We start from the raw sequence: 19,426 nt of genomic DNA on the forward strand, positions 1-19,426 counted from the left end.
ATTCATCTGCCGTTCCTTGTGAGAAGAATGAGTCGATCCTGGTGGAGTACCAGAAAAGTTGGGTTCCCCAGCTCCTATGCCTCAAGCCTCCTCCAGTAACAGCGGACTCGTTGTAGGGGTGAGTGGGAATTCACCAGGTGATAGATTCCTTTGGGCTAATGTTTGAGTTGTTTCATCATCTGGTGGCAAGCACTGGGCTGCAGGCATGCATATCCCCTCCAGTGTGGTGAGAATGGGTGACCCACCGCCAAGCATTTCCATTCAGCTGTATATTTGGAGTATGAATGCTGTCAGAGATTGCAGTTTGTCACCGAACGTGGTACCAGCATCTGGTGGTGGGCGCTGAACCACGGACCTCAAGCACCAGCTTCATTGTGGGGTGAGGGAGACCCTCCACTGAAAGCTAGGGTAGCTGCATGGAATGCTCCACTTTTCCATGCAGTTCTTCCTTGGTTCAGCTCAGATTTTGATCTCTATTGGTGGGAGCGTAGGACACCAGCAGTGGGTTAAGCTGATGAAAGCTGTGTGGTCTCTATAGATCCCCAAACATATGGGGAACAAGTGGAAATGAAGATAAGGCTTATTTTAGAAGATCCAACACCAAACCTTTGACACCTGTTTAAAATCATTAAGTTTCATTTGTAAAAGCATCTACAGCATTTACGTACGTACAGTAATATTGACAGGTGTGCAGGGAGGCAATGTAGCCACACCAGAAACATCCAGAATCAGAAACGAGCGTGCAAGTGATATGGTGACCAGGTAAATATATGAAGCCTTCCAAGAAAGCATGTACTATGGAGATAAAGCATGGAAAATGTAGGGAATCCATGTGCTGTACCCTAATGTTTTCTGCTTTTTGGGGGCCCACATTTTGCCTTTAATTAATATTCCAGCTCTGCCTGCACCCTTTTCAATCAGGGTACAATTATTATTAATTCTCATTGGAACGTTTTGAAAGCTTTCTAAAAGCAAATGTATTTTTAGGTCTCGCCTGAGCCAGCGCATGAGATGCTCTGGCGAGACACTTAGTAGCTGGGTGTTCTAAGTGCTACCCACAGGCTTTTGCCGGCCACCAGCTTGCTGTTACGCGCACAAGCGCGCGCGACGTGCACAGCTGCCATCTGGCTTTCTGTAATTGCTCATTAAGCCTTACAGCGCGCGCGTGACTCCCCTCCCCTGCCCCCTTCCTTCTCCCACTCCCCCCTCGTCAGCTTCATTTTCCTCTCACTTTCGTCACCTTACACATGCAGTATTTTGTAAGTGTAGCAGCCAGTGAGTTTGCTTGCCACTCCATTTTTGTGTGTTTTATTCTCTCATGCTGCATGTATGGCTTATGATATGCTCCAGTAATAGGACCTTTTTGATAATCAGTTTTCCTTTCTACTCGAAGGCAAGTGCAGATTAACATGCCCCTTGGGGATGCACTTTTCTCATTTTTCTTTTACGTCATCCCACACGGTTGGTGATATCTCCTCCGCCGTTTCATCTACACGGCCACCTCTCGCCCTGTATTTTCTCTCTACATTTTCACCATTCCAATATGGCGGGCCCAAAGCTCATACCACTGCCACTAGCTTTGCCGCACAGGTTGCTAAGACACGGGCTCAAGCACATTGCTCCCTTGAGAGCGGTGATTGGTTGCACTTTAGTTGATGGGAGACGGTTTTCGGGCTTTAAATATAAGCCCCAGCATGCAAATTGTTTCCTACGGGGACGAAGACAGACACACTTCTGGAAAGGGTAAGGACACAGATGTTTTTTACTTCTTCGTTTAGGGCTTAACAGAAGCCTTTAATTGCTACTGGGTTGAAGGTATGATTCATGTTTTATTCGCATGTTACAGGGACATGTAAAGTGTCATATTTAGTATTGCTCTTGAAATGGTTGTTTTTGCTTAGGTACAGGCAGGGCATGTTTAAACACTCACATTGCCACTTGGGGAGCGGAGTGTTTAAACTAGTTATCAAAGTTGTGCATGTATATCTACCGGCATGTTATAACTCAACCATCTCTTACTGTGCACAGACTACAGGGGTGCTATTGTGGTCTTTACACAAGCTATTACCAATACGTGTACATTGAATTTTTATCATACTCGCGTGGTTAGGGGGCTTATGGAGTGTTTGTTGCTGTGAGCCCTATGCATAGCTGTCTTCCCTTGTATAATGGTTGTTACCAGTCATTCAGGTACTTATATAATGATTATATTCCGAGTCTCAGCCAGCAAGGCATCCTCTCAAATCAGGTCCTTAAGAACAGCCTGGCTGATGGCAGCACCCTTGGATACGTCACACCATATAATTGGAAATACTGGGAACAACACTCCAAATTACTTCCATGGGGAGACAAAGGGCTGCATTCCTGGACTGCACTCAATTGATTCTGGCGAACGTTTGCGCCCAAATGTTCTGTACCCCTGTCCATTTAAACGTTTTGGAGTGGAATTTCTAGATGTTGTGCATATATCGAAGTTGCATGTGGGCATGAAAGAAACCAGTCTTTTCCCACCCATTTCTTTTTTCTGGAACACCACAGCATCACTCAGTACCACCACAGCATCACTATGCGTTACCACAGCATCACTATGCGCTATCACAGCATCACTCTGCAGTGCCACAGCATCAATTAGCATCACCACAGCATCACTCAGGACCAGCACAGCATCACTCAGCACCACCACAGCATCAGTCAGCACCACCACCTCATCACTATGCACCACCACATCATCACTATGCACCACCACAGTATCACTCAGGGCCACCACAGCATCACTCAGGGCCAGCACAGGATCTCTCAACGCCACCACAGCATCAGTCAGCACCACCACAGCGTCACTCAGCACCACCACAGCATCACTCAGGACCAGCACAGCATCACTCAGCACCACCACAGCATCAGTCAGCACCACCACATCATCACTATGCACCACCACAGTATCACTCAGGGCCACCACAGGATCACTCACCTTCACCACAGCATCACTCGGCACCACCACAGCATCACACAGGAACACCACAGCATCACTCAGCAACACCACAGCATCACTATGCGCTACCACAACATCACTATGCGCTATCACAGCATCACTATGCGCCACCACAGCATCACTCTGCAGCACCACAGCATCAGTCAGCGCCATCACAGCATCAGTCAACGCCATCACAGCATCACTCAGGGCCACCACAGCATCACTCAGGGCCACCACAGCATCACTCAGGGCCAGCACAGCATCACTCAGGGCCAGCACAGCATCACTGAGGGCCAGCACAGCATCACTCAACGCCACCGCTGCATAACTCAGGGCCAGCACAGCATCACTCAACGACACCACAGCATCACTCAGTGCTGCTTACACTTTTTAATTACAACTTCTCAGCATGCTGCACAGCAGACACACTTCTCTACAGCACAGGTTAGAAACATTGGCAAAGTCAATAGCTCTACCTAAACACTTATAAGGCCCCCCAATTCATATCCAATAGGTCTCGTCTTTGGGACATTATAAGTGTTTAGTTATCCAGCACAATATCCTTCATTAAACAACATCAAGTGTTGCATGGCTAATCACTTATAAGATCCCAAAAGCGAGACCTATTGGCTATGCCAATGCTTGTTGTTTAAGATACTAATCTTTCTTTACCAGCATCCCCTTTTGCATATTGTAGTTCTGGAGCTGCCACTCCCTGCCACCCTTCACGTAAATAAACTAATGAGAATGTGTAAGGATATTTTAGAAAGAACATTGTGGTCATGAGCATAGAAGCAAGAATTGCACACAAGTATGAAAGGTTGTGTGTCCCAATGGCATTATCATGTCTGAAAAGTACTGTGCTGGGCAGCAGCAAAAGTAGAAAGTAACTAACGATAGAGAAACGTGTCGTGGAGCTCACTAACCTGGAATATATTGGAGTCGAATTATGACAATGTTCTAAAAAGGTATGCAATGGTCTTGGATATCCCTTTACAAATACTTTCTATTTTTCTTCTTTGTAGGTATTTTGTTGGTGCTAGGTTCATAAAGCGTCTAGATGTGAATACGTTTTGATATGTCGCTATTGTCCACGTTGTATATTGTGTTTAATGTAATACACATTAAAATAAAAAATAAAAATAAAAAAGCTACTTGATTACTAATGTGGTAAAAAGACACTTTTTGGGAGGAAAGGAACCAGGTTCGATTACTAAATTTTGGAAGCAAACCTTCAAGCAAGCATGATTCCACTTATTTAGTGCATAAACATGAGCATCTATTTTACTTTAGTGAAGCTAAACTCTCTCTTCACCTCACCTTTTAGTTGCCAGTGGCGTCACACAAAAATATGCCCCCCCCTGCAGAATATGAAAAGGGGCCCCTGAGTCTCACATATCTGACAGATATTCATTAGCCTTGGGCTGAATACAGCTCCTCAGAAGAGTGGGGGGCCCCTGAAGGCATACATATAAGGGCCTCCTCGCTTAAACTCAAATTTTTCATTCGTTAAAGCTTTTAGTATTTAACTGTGTCTGTTGGTTTTCCCTTTTTATCTGGAACAAAAGCAGATTTTATTGATATTTTTGAAGTGGAACGGATTTCGGTAGCAAATTGAAGTCTACAAAAACACACTGAAATAAAAAAAATAACGTTAACTGTGTAAAAAAGAGGCGAGTCTTAATCCCAGAGCAATGCAGGAAATATGAAACTGATCTCCCTGCTGGAAGCAGTGTGCCTAGAAGCCATAAGATGCGGCATGTGTTAGCTGTGGAGCACTAGGAGTCGATGGAAATTGTGAGTTTGCTGTTTAATGGGAAAAGTGGTTTGCTAAAAGCCTCATACTACCATTTGCACCCCTGCCTTAGTCACTAAAGGCACTGATCAAGAAAATGGAGCAGGCACTAACTGGCACTAACCACGTTTTGGCACCAAGACAATTTCATTTCAGGGCTTTGCCTTTTATCGGCATCACATGGTGACATACCGAACAGGAGCACGGCAGCAGCAATGGTGGGGACGGCAATCTAGAGAGGACCGTGAGTTTCTCCTGCATCCCATGGAGGCCTACAGCCTCCTACTAAAGACATATAAAAAATCTGCTCCTATCATTGTGTCAGCCACAAGCTACTTAGCTCACTGACGAAGAAGGGTAAGTGAACCTACTCACCTGAACCACTTCCTAGGTGTTCTGGAATTCAGACCACCTACTCACACTTCAGTCCTGATGAAGGCCACCTGACTCGTATGAACTATCCTTGGCCGAAACATGTTGACCTTCCATAAGGTGCTGTGGACCAGTAACTAATCCACTGAAACATCACTGTTTCTTTTTAATCATATCCCTCTCCTGATTAATAAAGGAAAGGAGATATTTAAAATCACTTTTCATGACTGCCATCACCCAGACAGTCTCCCTCCTGGTCGAGGTTGGTTTATCACTTGGAGAACTGAACCTTCAAGTGATAATGACCCTATAATGACAACACTATCCACCTTATCACACGAGCAGCGAAAAAATATGTACTGCGTACTGTGAGAGTGTGGTTGAGGGTCTTTGATACCATTTGCTTGAGGCTCTGGATTGCTGACACAAGTGATTCATTCCTCATTGATTATAAGATTGATATTTAGGAAGCTGAATGAATCTCTGCTTCTATCTCCCTTATATTTGCATGAAGATATGTGGTGTACATCTATTGACATACCCCAACCACTGGATTCCTGATGTACACTAGATCGTCATTTTGATCCTGGTGTCTTTGGGAAATGGAAGCCCAAAAATCTGTTAAACCCCTAAGTGCAGTAATTTATCTACACATGAACTGTGGATAAGAAAACCTGGTGGAAATAGTCATGGACAAAATGATGTCACAGCCTCAGAAACTGCTCAAAGGCCAATCAATGTCCACCTTGGAATCACTTGGGAGATCTTTGTTCTGCAAGAAAGACTCAGTCTGATGATAACTTTGCCCAGATTGTCCACCTCTGAAGTATGTTGGGTGGATGCCCTTCAGGCTGTGCTTCGATTGGAGCCTTTCCATCAATACTGCACAGACCTTGATAGAACCTGAGAATAAGCCTTTATTTTAAGACACCACACTTGCATTATGTTTCTGGGCCTTCCTTGAATGGTTATTACTCAGTTTGTTCTTGTATAAACCTCTTTAACTACATTGTTCTTATTATTCACTGCATCCCCTGTCTGTCTTGCAGGGCCAAATTTTGAACTCAATCAAGTCAGCAAACAACCATGGGAACCATAAGAGGTTTTGCCCTTACTCTAGTTTTGAATAGTTGATTTTAGGTGTGTTGAAGCTCAGGGAAATCATTTTAAGCCTCTACTGTGTTTTCCACTCCTCTCTGATGGGTTTCTTCCTTGCATCCAGGCGTCAGCTCAATTGATAACAGCAGGTTATGGTCCTGAACCGAGTGAGATGGAGTACATAGGGAGCGTTTCTGTAGGATGAAATTTCTGTATTAAAATGAACCTAATTCACATTTGAATTAATACAACTGTCCCAGGCCTAGTTTTAAGGAGCAGGTGTTTTGGATAACATGAAAGAGGAGGACAATAGACGGAGAGTGGTGCACCCGTGATGCATGTAGAATTGCTCATAACAGCTTGCCCAGAAACAAAGAAAAGGAAGGCCACCTGACCTGGCGCATCTTGACTTGAAATAGTTTGAATCCCCATAGCATGTCTTTACAGTCATCAACATAATTTTTGATGAAGGAAATAAGACCAACTACAATATTGAATGGAGCAAAAAGACAAATAATGGTAATCTCAAAAGCAGCGCATAGAATGTCGCCCTCGATGGTTCAATCCAGAGTGATATTAGATTCAGACACTGTATAAATCACATATTCAGTCAGTGACAGCATCTAAATCCAGACTGAGTCTGTCTGTGTTCCAAGAACCTCATAGGTGGCAATATATTTTAATATCCAAAAGGATGGGTGCAATGTAGCGACAGATACATTAGTCACCCTGTTCAGCGTTAAGTTAATAAGGGCTTTTGTGGGCTAAGTGGTTATGTTTGGGCTCAGATAGGCATCAACGAAACTTGTAATTTAAGTTTTGTGACAGGATGCTATGTTTTGGCAGTGTAATATAAATATTAGTTTTCACCTGAGTACAGTTCCACAATGAATCCCCCACCGCACCGGACTATGATTCTTGCTCCTATTTAGGAAATTCTTTCAATGAAAACCATGTTTCAATTATCATGTAAACCTAGCACTGAGGAAGTGTTTGGGAAAGCACCAGCAGTTGAAGCCTAGCCTATGTTTGCAGTACAAAACATCTACGTTTGTTTTAGAGACCTTTATCTTCTCATGCCAGAGTGAGCCTTTATTGAAATTGCTAATATATAGCACTTACTGCCCCACACGAGGCAGTGAAGCGCTTTACGGAGAGTAGCGTGTTAACCGGGAGCCCAAAGATAGTGGTCAGTCCATTGGTTATTGGGGTTAGTCTTGTATGCTAAAGGAAACAGTTCCATGCATTTACTCCAGTTTCTGTATGTTACATTAGTGACTTAGATGGGATCATTAGTGGGCTATGTGAGAAGCTATAGTTGCTAGAATTAATAGATATTGTTATGGTATTCAAAAAAAGAGCTTAAAACCGACAAGCATGACATTTAGAGTAGTTTACATACAGAAGATGCATGCAGAAGGCAGAAGAGAAGCAGAGATGCATTCAAAATAAATAATAGGGGGGAGGAGGGGGGTGGTAAAAGTTTAATTCATGGTCCATTCTTCATGCCGGACTTTTAGGAATAAAGCAGGTGAAGATTTTTGCAATAGCATGCAATCTGTGAATAGAAACCTGTGGAAACAGTTTTAAATTCTGCTTTAATGGAACAGTCTTTCCAGAGGTGACAGATGTTTGCCTCACCGCAAAAAGCAAGCTCTGTGCTGGTGGAGACCCCTTTAATCGCGATCATCAAGAAGGGTGACATTTAAATACATTCCACTACGCGTAATTACAATCTGGCATGACCACCATGGCTCCACTGTATGCAATGCAAGCAATACTTTCAAACCCAGAGAAACCCCTATGGTGTGCACTACTATATAAACTATACATATAACATAAACATGCTATGTAAACACTCACCAACTTAAAGTTTAACCAGGCAGCTTCTAAACACATTTCAGAAACCCTCATTCGTAAGTTTGTCTGACCCATTCACTACCTGGTATGGGAGGTGCTGTCCCCTGTACCCATGTGAAGAGCACCAGACCTCACTGAAAAGACACCATGTTCTGCCGAATGGACGTGCGTGAGGTCACCTTGACCCCCCAGCATCCACCTTAGCTCGTATGCTAAAAGTTGCATTGGATTGACGTTGAAGTGAAACTTCAGCCACCATTCTTTAAGTGCTTTGCCCAATCACACTATATTTAAGTCTCCAGTTGAATGTAGAAAGCTAGTGCTTTTGAGTCTTTTTTTGATAAAGTCAGGGTATTCTGAACTGAGAACTCATTTTCCAAGCAGACGTTAAAGACTGGTTCAGGTTACGAGCTACTGAAACTTGATGTCATTTCTGAAACCTGATGCAAGTTTTGCAAGTGTGCTTTATGGATAGGTGTGTTATACTGGTTACAAATTTGTTGAAAGAGGTTCACTGATAGGGGACAGTTTTTTTTTGTTTAAATATCAAATGCAAAGTTGCAAGTAAAAAAGATGTAATGATTTGATAATGAGCCTAGGCAGGTTACTGGTTTGAATGTATGCCCTTATAATGGTGCGAATCTCATTTGGCGGAGTGCTCCTGACCCACAAAGCTTGCATTTCTTCCACTCTATTTAGAGCCAGGAATGGTGGCAGGTTTGCACCAGTGTAGCCTCTGTTGGATCCACCATCATCCTCTGATCTGGTAGACCATCCATCAAGGAGCTAGGCTTCCAGGTAACCGTGACAGTCGTCCCATCCTACTGAGAGTGGAGAGACCGACGACACTCCTTTCCCTGCCCGTGTCCACCAACCAAAGCATTGCAGACATGGGCCAGTAAAGCACAGATCACACCCGCATCCCCCCCTGTTTCGGATTTCGTTATCTCTAGGGACAAAATACTGAAACGTTAGTAGATATATTCTATTCTAAATATTTAACAGTATTGCATAATTGTTTATTGGACAACAGCTGATCATTGGCGTGACACTCTTCTGGCGTAACGTTCTTCCCTACTTTATATTCCTGTTTTATTTGGGCCTCTTTGGTACCTTGTCCTTCTTTTCATAGGACTTGGAATAACAGTGAATATTAGGCAACCATAATTATTTCATATTTATCTCTTCAGTACTTGTATTTATATGCACACTGTAAATATTGACCTGTATGCATTGTTGACTTTATTTTTGTAACTACTATTATGTTTCTTTCTTAACCCACCAGGAAAACATATTTTTTTATTTTAAAAAAATCTTTTTATTAACAAAGCTCGAAAGACCATATCATACAAAAACAGTGTCATGAGTACATTGGTTGCTATACACAGAGAATCAGTGCCATCATATTCTTGGATAGAGCAGGCATGCATGTGACCCCTGACGTGCCGCTATTCTGCCACCCATAGCCCTCTATACCTTCTCCACGGCATCCACACCTTTTCCTATTTCTGAACACACACCCCACTTTTGTACACTGTCTCCTCGGCCCTCTGGCACCAATCGAGATCTTGTTTCCACTCCTCCACCTGCGGGGGTGCAGGAGGCCCCCAGCTTCTGGCAATATTGCGCTTTGCCGCCACCGCTGACAAGGCCAGCCATAGACCCACGTATCTGGACCAGTCTGCATGGCCACAAATCATTAATAAAAGCCACGTCTGACATGACTTCTGTGACTTTCTGCCAGAATGTGGACACCTCGGGATATTCCCACAGTATGTGTATGAAGGGCCCTTCCTCCCCGCACCCCCTGACACACAGCGCAGACAGGGCCCGACCCCAGGAGTATAGGTGAGTGCAAGGATACTATGTGCGATGGAGGATCTTGAGCTGTACCAATCGAAATCTGATGCGCATAGCCACTTCTCTAAGGCTCTGGAGCGCCTCCTGCCAGTCCTCAGATCATTGACCGAGGCCCCCTTAAGAGTGGCCATGGGATCCGGGAGGCTGTTAATTAATTTGCGATAGATCGTGGAGGTGGGTTTCCCCTAGATGGGGTATAGCAGTAACCGGTCCTCTAGCCGGGAGTAGTCTGGAATGGAAACCCTTTGCTGGATATGAGTGCGCAGAGCATGCAAGTGCCTCAGGTATGTGTATCGCTGCGAATTGTGCATATCGTACTTTTTTTTTTGCAGGTACTCAAATGTGCGGGGAGAGTCCCCCTTCAACACGTCTCCCAAGTATTCAATTCCTATCAATTGCCAGCCTTTGAAACCCAACAGGGTAGCCACTTCCTTTAGAGGAAGGAAACATATTTTTCTTTATTTAAAAAAATAAATACACTTAAATTATGTGGCCAGATTTTGAGGGCAGAGGCTATTATTGATGTGTAGTACTCCTTGAGTGCCCATATACCCAAGAACACAGGGTTACCCCAAAGAAAGCTATGCAAGACATTTAGTAACGTCATGGGTTTATCAAGGCCTTGTAACATTTCCGCCCTTTGTCTTTTCACTTCATAGTTTTTTATGTCCTTATTCCCCTTTTTGTTTTTGAGACATTAAACTCTTCACTGAAATCAACTGTAACATTTATTAACAATCTGATTGGTCAAGTGACATGTCGAAGAGGGGACTTCGCAAAGTTTCTTGGTGCTCTGATCAAAGATCTCGGGGAAGAGGCACAACAAGATACTATAGTTTGTTCTATTTTGGGTAATTCGCCTAGCCTGCTGATGTACTTTAGATGTTCTATTGGATATTGGAGGTGGTGTTATGTCTAGATGAAGCACTCCTAATGAGAAAGTATTGTTAGGTCATATCATCTCAGAATTTCTTGGATTTATAGGGGATTGTTTCCCTAACCCTTCGCTTTAATACATACAAATCCAAGAGAGTGTTTCTCTCACACTGAAGATTTCATGTCACCCAGAATTTTCCATCACCCCTCCAGCACTTTCCAGGCAGAGAAGAAGAAAGTGGATTTATTGCTTCTTAAATTATCTAATTTCTAAAGGGGTATGCTGTCTCCAAACAATTCCATTGTTCCAGACAGATAAGTGGGCTTTGATAAAACAGTATTAAGTATTCCCACAGCTATTTGTCAAAAGATGACATCTATCCAGTAGGTTGTGTAAGCGACCTTGGGATTCTATATTGCTGCCGCCATACCAGCAAAGGGCTCTATAGCAATCCTATATTGTATAATTTGCTAGCAGTCATATGGGTTTTCCTTGCTCTTCATGACAAAGGAGACATTGCTAAGCTAGTTCAAGTAGGAGAAAATATTCTTCTATTCTGTGACACCTAAGCTGTATCATGCTATGGCTGGGCCCAGGTTTGCTCTTGATCATAAGAAATGGTCAATGTACAGAGTTCATACATTTGGTGTGGATCATCCTGTCACCGAAATACCACACATTCTGTGCTTTAGGGCCACACTTTTTTTGTTTGAGGCTGCAAAATCTGGCCAGTTAGACTGCAATATTCTCAGGTGTCTTCTTGGTGGTACACTTTGATTAAGGATCAGTCTAAAGCCCAATCGAGATCTGCGGTGAGATTGGTGTTCAGTCTCATGGCTTTAAAAACAGGTGGGGAATGGGTGACCAACAGACAGCCCAAGTGGGCAAAGGGTCGTTTTTGATGGGCATCTTTGTGCATTTTTTCTCTAGTCTATACTTTGTTTTGCTGACTGAACACTTTTTTGAAGACTGCAGTATATATATTTGGCTCACCTCAAACGTCGGTTTAAGCCACAAGTAAATGTTTCTCTGGTCGGTAATAATACTAGGTCACATCTCAAAACACTGTAGTCAGAAATATTGACGGACATAAATAATGTATCCTACAATATTTTTTATAAAAATATAGTTTATTTTTTGTAGCTTTTCAATAATAAAGTCCATAAGGGTAATGCTATTTTAAACTATACTTAAGTAATGAGTTTTATGTCAAACAATATTCTATGATATTATTGAACCATGACATAACGCTAGCATTCACAGAGGATGCCAGGACCTCTGGCTCTCATCCAATAGGAATGTGTATCAAAATGCTGTTCAAGCATACAAATGCAGAACATAATGTATTCAAGAAGACCATGCCTATATATGCACTGTGTTACATACACAGTAGACTGAATGTGTGCAGGCAGTTCTAATAAAATGAATTCTGTTCATTAGAGAGAGAGAAATTGTAAAGTGGGAGAGCCCTACTCACAATTCCATTCACGCCTGACAAGCTAGCGACAAAAGGATACCTGGTAAGCATACCTGGTTTTGCAACTGCATAATTCTCTGCAGCAAGGGTGTACAATTACACAGTAATACGCCCCTTGCAAGTGGTAGGGACTGGCAGGAGCAAGGCCTGGTTTGTATTGTAAATTTGGGAACTTTTACATAGTTGTGAGTTTGTGGGCATTCCCAAACCCTTATCCAAACCTATCCACCATAAAATACAGTCAGAAATGTACACTAAGAACGTGCTGGAGAAACACCCCATCTAGCTTGGGAAAGGGAACGAATCATACCTACAGTTGGTGTGGCAGTAGGGAAGGGGTTTCCCCACAGGGAAAGCTGGTACCACTTAAGCATCTATGGTATGCATCTATGGTATGCATCACAATGCAGACTGGAAGAGGATAGTCCACCGTTACACTTGAATATATATATATTCACTGAAAAAACCATAGGTTTCACACATGTTACAGTTAGCTGGACATTTTATTGATAAAAAAACCAATGAAATTCCCCCGTTATAGTTAGTGCAGGCAACTATAACTCACGCGACCGCAATCCTCTGCTGATGCTAATACTGTATTTAGACACTTATTTGCCCATGTCTTCTTCCATTAAATTTTAGCTATACATATATTACAAATATTTTTTTTTCATAAAGACACATATGTCATCAGCAGAAGATTGCGGTCGCGTGAGTTATAGTTGCCTGCACTAACTATAACGGGGGAATTTCATTGGTTTTTTATCAATAAAATGTCCAGCTAACTATAACATGTGTGAAACCTATGGTTTTTTCAGTGAATTTGCAAGGTTTTTTAAATGCTAATTCCTAACTATAACGTGTGTGAAACCTATGGTTTTTTCAGTGAATTTTGTACGTTTTTTTAAATGCTAAGTTACTTTACGCCATTCGTGGCGTGCGCGCCCAGTTAACGCAGTTCGTTCCGTGCGCGCACGGTGCGCTTTGCGCACCGCGCGCCCACTTTACGCAGTTAGTGCCGTGCACCCACGGTGGTCACGCGGTGCGCTGCGCGCACCGCGTGCCCACGTTATGCGGGATGGGCCATGTACGCACGATGCGCTTCGCGCACCGTGCGCACATGGGGGACATATTATGCGCATCTTTGTGAAATTTATTCTTTGTTTATTTCTTACCTGTAATAAGCCATGCTCAAATGGTGCCCTTCGGGCACCATTTGCACACGGGGTGGGGAGGGTGTGGATAAGTTTTTTTTTAACAATTTTTTACCGTACGCGTACGGTAAGCGTAATCGGCGATTTTCCGAATTTTTATTTTTATTTTTTGGGACTTGGGGGTTGTTTGGGGACCCCTATATCAATGCTGGGTGGTTAGGATCTCAAGAAACTGCCTCTTTAGACATTTTTTGGCATCTTTTTTGCTGCCCAACTCCGAGAGCGAGAGAGAAAATGGCGGCCGCCGCTTCGTGGTTTCGACCGATTCGAATGTTTACTAAGATCTAACAGCCAATCAAAATCGCGCTCGCGCACGCCACCGTACGCGTACGGTAAGCGCACCGTAAGCGCACCGTAAGCTGGCTCAGATATATATATTGATTTAAAGGCTATTTTCTCTGAATCTACTGAACAGATTTACACCAAACATACAAAAGGCACTTCCTTGACCTGAGGACTACCTCTCTGCCAAATTTCAAGTAATTCTGTTCAGCCGTTCGGGCTGTAGCTGTGTCTAAAGGTCCTATGGAAAAATGCATGGGAAAAACGCGTTTTGGGACCCCCCTTTTATCTCAGCCCCCACTTGACGAATCCCCCCGAGACTTTCAGGGTAGGAGCGGAGCGTAGCGCCCCACCTATTTTGAAAAATTCGCGAGGATTCGTCGACCGGCGCCAAAGTTATTCAAAATAGAATGTTGCGGATTTCCTATGGAAACGTGGTCCTAACTATAACTACCTACTGGCGACCGCCAGTAGGTAATATATGTATATATCTATATTGTTTTTTATTTATTTATTTTTATTTTTTCACTGAAAAAACCCTAAAGTTTGAGTAACATTATAGTTAGGTGAATTTCTCAGTGACAACATTAACATTGTGAAATAAAAAAAGCAGAGAAATTCACCTATTATAGTTGGCAGTGCTAACTATAATTTGCGCCCCCACCATGCACTGCTTATGACCTCACATATGACATCATTCATGACATGTTCTATGACATCATTTATGATATCACTGATGAGATATCAAATGACATCATTGATGACATCACTGATGACATAATCCAAGCTTCGTTTTCTCGCATATTGCAGTTTAAAATGCTATGGCTTTACACATAGCATAGTTCACATCAACAATCAACCACAAATATATGCATGACTCATTGAGTATGCTGTTAAATCTGTATACAACTGTTCAGAGAAAGCCAAAGTAGTAAATGCCATTTCCAAAACAAATGCCAGATTACAGACAGCTTTTATCTGTATCAAACCCCTGACACACACAGAACCTACATTAAGAATTGAAGTTGATATCAGTAGAGAACTGAGTACTGTAAACAGTGCTTACTCTATATAGAGATTTTACTATATACCACACTGTTTGCAAACAATGAAACTTTAATCAGAATTACACCACAGACTGTTTAAAAATATCTACTAAGAACAGTGTACACTCTATGTGACAGCTGTAAAAATTCACTATTCACTAAAAGTAATCAAAATCTGAAGGTGCTAAACATCTTACTACCTGCACCATTCATACTGTTATGTTATGGTACTGAAGTTTGTCGAGTGCAAATACACCGAACGGTCTCTTGGTGCTAGGTAACTGTCCCAACACAGCTCAGAATACTTATGAATAGGCTTGCTTGAAGAGCCAAGTCTTCAGCAAATCTATCTATCTATCTATCTATCTATCTATCTATCTATCTATCTATCTATCTATCTATCTATCTATCTATCTATCTATCTATCTATCTATCTATCTATCTATCTATCTATCTATCTATCTATCTATCTATCTATCTATCTATCTATCTATCTATCTATCTATCTATCTATCTATCTATCTATCTATCTATCTATCTATCTATCTATCTCAAAAACACTGGTGGCTCACTAGAGAAGCACTCGAGAAACGTGCAAGGTCTCAGCCTTTAATTGAAAGATATAGACAAGTTCAGGAGCTGGTATATTGAAGGCAGCCTTTAATTCAGCCTGACCCGTTTCGAAAATAATTTCTCCCTCGGAGGCTCCCAAAAGGTATGTGCTTAATTCTCCTCCTCCCACAGCGTTTATGTATATGTTCCGCCCCTGGATGGGGCCTTCGCCATTGCTTGGCATTCTGGGAGTTGGAGTGCTTAATCTTCCATCAATTTTGCGCACGATTACTGCCTGCGATGAGACCCTAGATTGGGCCCCAGCCGCTGCTCAAAGTCTTCATTCTGTAATGTTTCCCCGCATTTGCGGTAGGTGAATCCATCCACGCGGACCCCTTTGTATAATGGGGTGGTGCATCCTCAGCGGCAGAGCGGCAGAGCGGCTGCTTTTTAATGACAAAAACACTGGGGGCTCACTAGAGAAGCACTCGAGAAACGTGCAAGGTCACCAGCCTTTAATTGAAAGATATAGACAAGTTCAGGAGCTGGTATATTGAAGGCAGCCTTTCATTCAACCTGACGCGTTTCGAAAATAATTTCTTCCTCAGAGGCTCCCAAAAGGTATGTGCTTAATTCTCCTCCTCCCACAGCGTTTATGTATATGTCCCGCCCCTGGATGGGGCCTTCGTCATTGCTTGGCATTCTGGGAGTGGAGTGCTTAATCTTCCATCAATTTTGCGCACGATTACTGCCTGCGATGAGACCCTAGATTGGGCCCCAGCCGTTGCTCAAAGTCTTCATTCTGTAACGTTTCCCCGCATTTGCTGTAGGTGAATCCATCCACGCGGCCCCCTTTGTATAATGGGGTGGTGCATCCTCAGCGGCTGAGCGGCCGCTTTTTAATGACAAAAAAAACGCGTCGCCCCAAATTCAGATGAACAACACACCACGGCCCAAACTTCTTTCAGCGTGAATATTTATTTAGGCAATACCACTCTACGCATTTCGTATATATATATATATATATATATATATATATATATATATATATATATCTATGTATAAATATATATATATCTATACCGTGTGTGGCGTTTCAATTGTGGTGCGCTTCTCATTTGGATATATAGCGGTCTGTGCCAGGCCGCGAAGTGCCCCGCTGCAGAGGAGCAGATCCTGCACGCCGATGATCACAGGCGTACAAGGAACGGTGTGACCGATGTGGCAGGTTATCACTAGCCGGGACCCAGCTTTGCCATGTGCAGTTACCTACTACAGGAATAAGAAATTTACTGGGAGGTAAAGCGCAATGCCACGATGGTTTTTAAGAAACTCAAAATACCAGAATGCAGTCGTTAGACACGCCACTAGGGCGGGACCTTAAATTGAGCCTCTGCGAGTGCGAGTGCGGCGGACAATTTCTGCAGCTGTCTTCTCCGTTGTGAAGCCAGTGACCAAGGGACAAGCAAGCCCGAAACATGTTTGGCTACAAATTCTAGCTGCAATGGTGGACCTTCTTCCCTGCTATCCTGCCAAATAAAAGGTATTCTACACGACCGTGTGTGGCGTTTCAATTGTGGTACGCTTCTCATTTGGATATATATATATATATATATATATATAGTTGGGGGAAAATCATGATATTGTAATAAAGAAATCAGGTAAAGGTGGTAATCTGGTCATTTGGCCAAAAAATGATTATGTACGAGAAGCACAGAGGCAATTAAATGATGAAGTATGCTATAAAAAAATCGACTGAAGAGTACAAGTTTATGTATAATGAATTCCCAGTGTTACCTGTGCTATATTTGATCCCAAAAATACATACAAATGTTATGCCCGTTCCTGATGGGCCCATTGATTCGGCCATTAACAGTGTAGGAGAGAAAGTAGGTCAATATATTGACTATTTTTTACAGGACTTAGTCAGGGATTTGCTCAGTTATGACACCGGTGACTTTTTAATGAAAGTTGAGGGGCTAGTGTGGACTGATGACTTATATTTAATAACGCTAGACATAGAGTCACTTTACACTAGCATGTAGCTTAGGTCTGAGAGCAGTCAAACATTTTTTAGACACAAGATCGTGTGAATTTTATGAACATAACAAGGTAATCCTTGAGCTCATCCCATGGTGCCTCAATAACCATTTTTTCCTTTTCAATAAGGATGTTTTTAAACAACAGAGAGGAGTGGCTATCGGAGCCTGTTTCTCCCCCAGCTATGCATGCTTGCATGTTGGCTGGTGGGAGGAACAGGTTCTCAAGAAGACACATCAGGCACCATTTGAGTCGCATGTTCTTAGTTATCTCAGATACACTGATTACATTTTTATCTTGTGGAAGGGCAGTGAGGTGGAAGCCCAACAATTTATTATAGTCATCAATGACAATTCCATGAACCTAGCCTTCACGTCTCACATCCACAAAACCCAAATTGAATTTCTCGATGTGAGGCTTCACATCAAAGAGGGTAGACTTGAAACTACTTTGTATAGAAAGCCGACGTCTGGGAACATTACGCTACATGCAAACAGTGCACATCCCAGACATTTAATTTCAAGTATACCATATGGAGAAATATTAAGACTTAAGCGCATTTGCAGTGGTGATGCAGATTTTAATGAGTGCTTACATGATATGTCTGATAGACTGAAAGCTAGAGGATCTAGCGAAAAAATCATCAGTGAAGCTACGAAAAAGGCTAGTTTACGACCTAGACATAGCTTATTTAAGAGTGACAATATCGACTCTCATGAGCAAGAACAAGGAACAGCATCTAGGCTAAGTAAGGTGGACCTAGACTGATCACTACATACTGCAATGACGAACGCAAAATTAAATCTATCATCAAAAAACATTGGCCCATCGTGCTAACGGATAGTGTGTTTCGCAACAGAATGGCAGAAATCCCTATGATTACTTTTAGAAGAGTGAAAACAGTGGGGTCTATCCTTGACAAAACCTCTCCGGAGATCAGAAAAGCTGCTAACTGGTTGCAACCAGCACGAGGTTTTAAGAAATGTTCTTCCTGTAGAGCATGTAAATTTGGCTGTAATAAGACACATTATTCTACACCTTTTAGTGATTCTCTAATCCCCATCTACGGTAATTACAACTGTAAAACGGAATATGCGGTTTATATTCTGACGTGCCCCTGTGGCCTTAACTACATTGGTAGTACGAAGCTACAGGTGCATGTCAGAATATTACAGCATATAATAGCCATTCTTCACAGCGACCCAGCCTACCCAGTAGCAAGGCACTTCAAAAGAATCCATGCTAATTATGTAAGTTGTCTTACCTATTATGTTATTAATGCCATCCCAAAACCACGAAGGGGAGGCAATAGGGAATGTCAACTTAGACAATTAGAAACTAAAATCATTTTGGAATTCGACAGTAAGTGGCCTAATGGGTTAAACAACACGGAAGACATGTACAATTTCCTTTAAATAGATAGTGAAAGATGATATTATTTTTCCAGAGTTGTTAAATAAGATTTGTAAAACTGAATTCTCTTTTTTACCCAGTGTTTACTTGGCCAAAATAAGAAATGATGAAAAGCATAATGATGGCAATTAATGGCAACAGAAAACTGTGTGCATAATAACTGCAGCAGATGCTACCAAGAAGACTATTATTTTTTAGTATAATGAACGTTTAGTAACACATTTTATTTATATGCTTTTTAATGGTATTTTCCATTTACTGGATTTTACTATTATTAATATTTATAAGATATGTATTTTAATTATACTAAGAACTGTTTTAGACATATACTCTATTGCACTCTATATTCTTTGCACATTTGCACCATTTTGTACGTCAATAATAATCATTTTTCTTGCTGTTAAAACACATATGCACTTTACTCCGATGTCTTACTGGATTTATCCAGAAATGAGTTTTTTTCTGAAGAGGACCAATTTCAATTGCTTTTACATCGCATGCATTTTATTTATAGGGATTATCCCATGAGAAACATGTTTTGCACAAAGATGATATATATATATATTTTA

General features: G+C 42.1%; 1 protein-coding gene across 1 annotated transcript in view; it reads left to right on the forward strand.

The window, feature by feature from the left end:
- Positions 1–19,426, forward strand: part of RAMP3 (receptor activity modifying protein 3) — a 1,003,044-nt gene that overhangs the window by 19,097 nt on the left and 964,521 nt on the right. The gene's annotated exons all lie outside the window — the stretch shown is intronic.

This window comes from Triturus cristatus, chromosome 5_2 (assembly GCF_964204655.1).
Source record: "Triturus cristatus chromosome 5_2, aTriCri1.1, whole genome shotgun sequence".
Lineage (NCBI taxonomy): Eukaryota > Metazoa > Chordata > Amphibia > Caudata > Salamandridae > Triturus > Triturus cristatus.